Genomic DNA, 4,591 nt, shown 5'->3' with positions numbered 1-4,591 from the left:
ATTAAAATTAACAATTGGTCTAGCATTAATTTCCAAGAGAGTTCCAAAGTTTGGCCTTTATTCCCATTTGGAAATGTTTTACTAAAGATCTGGCTTTAACTTTTACATTCAGTGCCCTAAACCCAGACTCTGCAATCAGCAGGAATAGTTTATCTCTATCTTTTGTACCTGTTATCCATAACATCTTGAAAAGTTTTGTTCAAGTCACTACTTGGCCATTCAAATTTCTGCAGCCATTTTTTGTTAATTTCTCTTTATAATTTAAACTTCAGAGTCTGGGTGACATGTCAGTAAATCATTTCCTGCAAGACTAAGAAATCCTTTTTACAGTTTGGATCTCACAGTAACCCAAGGTGTGGTCTAACCTGGGCTTTGTACACACCGGTGTGGTCAATACAATCTGCTGGCACCAAGGAAGAACATGATATGAACATATGTACAATGAACAAGAGTGGGCCACTTGGCCCTTCCAGCTGTTCTGGCATTCAATAAGGTCACTACTTTTATTTTTCTTTACTCATTCATGGGATGAGGGCATCACTGACCAGACAGCATTTATTGCCCATCCCTAATTGCCCAGAGGACAGTTCAGAGTCAATCGCATTGCTATGGGCCTGGAGTCACCTGTAGGCCAGACCAGGTAAGGATGGCAGTTTCCTTCCTTAAAGGACATTAGTAAACCAGATGGTTTTTCCCAACCATCAACAATGGGTTCATGGTCATCATTAGATCCTTAATTCCAGGTATTTTATTGAATTCAAATTCCAGTGTCTGCCATGATGGGATTTGAACCCAGGTACCTGGGACATTATCTGGGTCTCTGGATTAACAGTCCAGCGATAATACCACTAGGCCTCCCATATTTTCAACTGAACTCTACATTCCTGCATGCCCCAATAATCTTTCATCATCTTGGGAACCAAGAATGTATCTTTTGCTGCCTTAAGATTCTGCATCCACTGCCTTTGTAGAAGGGAATTCCAAAGAATCACAACCCTCTGAGAAAAAGAAATGTTTCCTCATTTCTATTTTAAATGGGCGACCCTTATTTTTAAACTCTGACCCTTAATTCTAGATTCTTCTACAAGAGGAAACATCCTTTTGACATCCATCCGGGCAAGTCCCCTCAAGATCTGATATGTTTCAATTAAGTCACCTCTGACTTTTCTAAACTCTAGAGGGTACAGGCCTAGCCTGTCTAACCTTTCCTTATAAGGCAATGCACCCATTCCAGGGATTAGTCTAGTAAACCTTGTCTGAACTGCTTCCAGTGCATTAACATCCCTACATCTGATGTGGTAATGTAAATATTATTGTGTGATGGTAGCAGATTGAGGCAGCACAGTGCCTCAGTGGTTACTACTGCTGTCTCACAATGCCATGGACCTGGGTAGGATTGCAACTTTGGGTGATTGTGTGGAGTTTGCACATTCTCCCCGTGTCTGCGTGGGTTTCCTCCGGGTGCTCTGGCTTCCTCCCACAGTCCAAAGATGTGCAGGTTAGGTGGATTGGCCATGGGATATACAGGATTACATGGATAGGGTAAGGTGTTGATCTGGGTGGGATGCTTTTTGAAGGGTCGGTTTGGACTCAATGGGCTGAATGGCCTGCTTCCGCACTGTAGGCAATCTATGACTCACACCTCATGTCACACTATCAGAAGGATAGGTACACATTGAAGAGAATGCAGAAGAGATTTATGGGACTATTTCTAGGGATGAGAAACTTCAGCTATGTGGAGAGATTGGGACAGTTCTCCTTGGACAGAAAGGCCAAGAGAAGATCTGATTAAAGTTTTACAAATTATTGGAGGTCTAATGTGGGTTTATTTTGTTCATTAACTGGATATGGATGTCACTGGCGAGGTCAGCATTAATTGCTCAGAGGGCAGTTAAGAATCTTCATTAGACTCTTCATTCCAGACTTTTATTGAATTCAAATTCCACCAGCTGCTATGGTGTGATTCAACCCCAGGTCCGTAAAAGATTACCTAAGTCTCCAGTTTAATTGTCTAGTGAACAGACCACTGGACCATCACCTGGGAGGAGACAGAGAAACTAGTCCTGCTTGCAAAAGGAGCAAGAAAGGTCATAGATTTAAAATGATTTGCAAAAGAAGCAAATGTCAAGTGATTCTTTTTCACATATTGTGTGATTTCAGTCTGGAATACACTTTCCTGGAACTGTCATGGAGGCAGGTTCAATTAAACATAGGAAAATGGCAAGGCGCAAAGCCACAATGCTCCATCGTCCAGTGCAGGGACAATGGGCTGCATGGCCTCTCTCTGCTGAGTAACTATTCTGTGATTCTGGTATCATCATGGCTGATTTCATCCCTCAACATCATTGCCTTCTTCCCAATAACATTTGACTCCCTCGCTTGTCAGGAATCTATGCAGCTCTTCCTTAAAAATATTCAGAAACTCTGCTTCCACAGCTTTTTGAGGAAAAAAGTTCCAAAGACTCACAAATCTCTGGGAGAAAAGAAAGTCTCTTCCTCTCTGTCTTTGATGGGCGGCCCCTTGTTTTTAAACAGTGAACCCTAGTTCGAGATTCTCCCACAGGTTGTAATAAACTTTCTACATGCATCCTGTGAAGACCACTCAGCATCTTACGTTTCAATCAAGTGTGTGTGGGTTGGAAATTATTCTTTGTAACTTGGTAGCATTGGTAGAGAGAGAACATAATTTGACGGATATTAGAACAGCTCTGATGGAAGGTTACAGGCCTGAAGTGTTAAATCTGAAAGCGGTTGAAATCAAAACATTCAGAGATGGCAAGAACGGCAGACGCTGGAGTCAGAGACAACACAGTATGGAGCCTGCTCCTCTGATGCTGCCTGCTGTGTTCCTCCAGCTCCATTCTGTGTTGAAATCAAAACATTGAATGTTTTCAGGAAGGAGTTAGATCTCATTCTTAGGGCTAAATGGGAGAAAGCAAAAACAGGGATCTGAGTTGGACAATCAGTAAAGATCTTACTGAATGGCAGAGCAAGCTCAAAGGCCAAATGGCATATTCTGGCTCCCAGTTTCTGTGTTTCTCGCCCTGCCGAAGCTGCCTGACCCACTGAGCCTTTCCAGCATTTTCAGTTTTTGTTTCAGATTACAGCATCTGCTGTGCGTTAGTAGCAAAAACAGAAATTGCTGAAGAAACGCAGCAGGACTGAAGAGACAAACAGTCAATGTTTTGAGACCTTGTTCAGAAGCTACTTCTTAATGATTGAAAGCGAGGTCTATAAACAAATCTTATGACATAATGTTACCAATTCCTAATGTAAATTTAATGTAATATCGAATGAAGTTAAGCAGATAATTTACCAGCCTCAGCCTGGCTGATTCTGCAAGGTCTGATAACTTACCCCTGAATTGGGAAGTTTGAGTCCCATCATGGATTTGGTCACGGAATAAAGCTTGACTCAAAGGGGTGTAAGGGAGAGAAGCATTCTCAGATTTGCTATGTTTTGGATGAGATAGGAGATTTGTCTATCTGTTCAGTGGACATCAAGAGCTTCTTAAAAATATTTTAAATAAAGGACCCCGAGTCTTCCTGATGTTCTGACTAACCTCGACCAACTCTGACCAGAACAGATGATCTGGTTACTCATTCACTCTTATATATTTTTGTGTAATGTTGTAGTGTGAAATCCGATGAATGAATTTACGTACACAACAACTCTAGGAGCTCGTCAGCAGGCAACGGCCTAGTGGTAATATTGCGAGATTGTTAATCCAGAGACCCAGGAAATGATGTGAGGACACAATTCCAAATCTTGCCACGGTAGAAGGTGGAATTTGAATTCAATTAAAAAAACTGGAATTAAGAGTCTAATGATGACTGTGAAGCTATTGCTGATTGTTGGAAAAACTTACCCGGTTCACTAATGTCCTTTAGGAAAGGAAACTGCCATCCTTATCTGGCATGGCCTACATGTGACTCCAGCAATGTGGTTGCCTCCTCTAGGCAATTAGTGGTGGGCAATAAATGTTGGCCAGCCAGTGATGCAATCACTTATTGAAAGCCTTCTGAAGGTCTGAGTAAGGTACATCCATTGGCTCCCCTACATCAACTCTACCAGTTACACCTTTGAAAAATCCCAGTAGACTTATCAAGCATGATTTCCCCTTCATAATTCATGTCGACTCTGTCCGATCCTGTCACTGTTTTCCAAGTGCTCTAATCTCTCATAATGGACTCAAGCATTTTCCCTACTACAGATGTCTGGATAACTAGAATTCCCTTTCTACATTTTTTTTTCTACGTTAGTGAGGTTACTTTACCTACCCTCCAATGCATTGGAATGGTTTGAGAGTCTATAGAATCTTGGAAGAAGATTACCAATGTATTCACTACTTCTAGAGCCACTTCCTTAAGTATTCCAGGATGTAGATTATCAGGCCTTGGGGATTTGTTAACTTTTAATTCCGTCAATTTCCCCAACACAATTTCCCTTCTAATACTGAGATAGTAGAAACTGCCGATGCTGGAGAATCTGAGATAACAAGGTGTAGAGCTGGATGAACACAGCAGGCCAAGCAGCATCAGAGGAGCAGGAAAGCTGACGTTTCGGGTCTGGACCCTTCTTCAGAAAAAGA

Source organism: Rhincodon typus, chromosome 17 (assembly GCF_021869965.1).
Source record: "Rhincodon typus isolate 14 chromosome 17, sRhiTyp1.1, whole genome shotgun sequence".
In the NCBI taxonomy this organism is placed as follows: Eukaryota; Metazoa; Chordata; class Chondrichthyes; order Orectolobiformes; family Rhincodontidae; genus Rhincodon; species Rhincodon typus.
Note: the sequence above shows the minus strand (reverse complement) of the source record.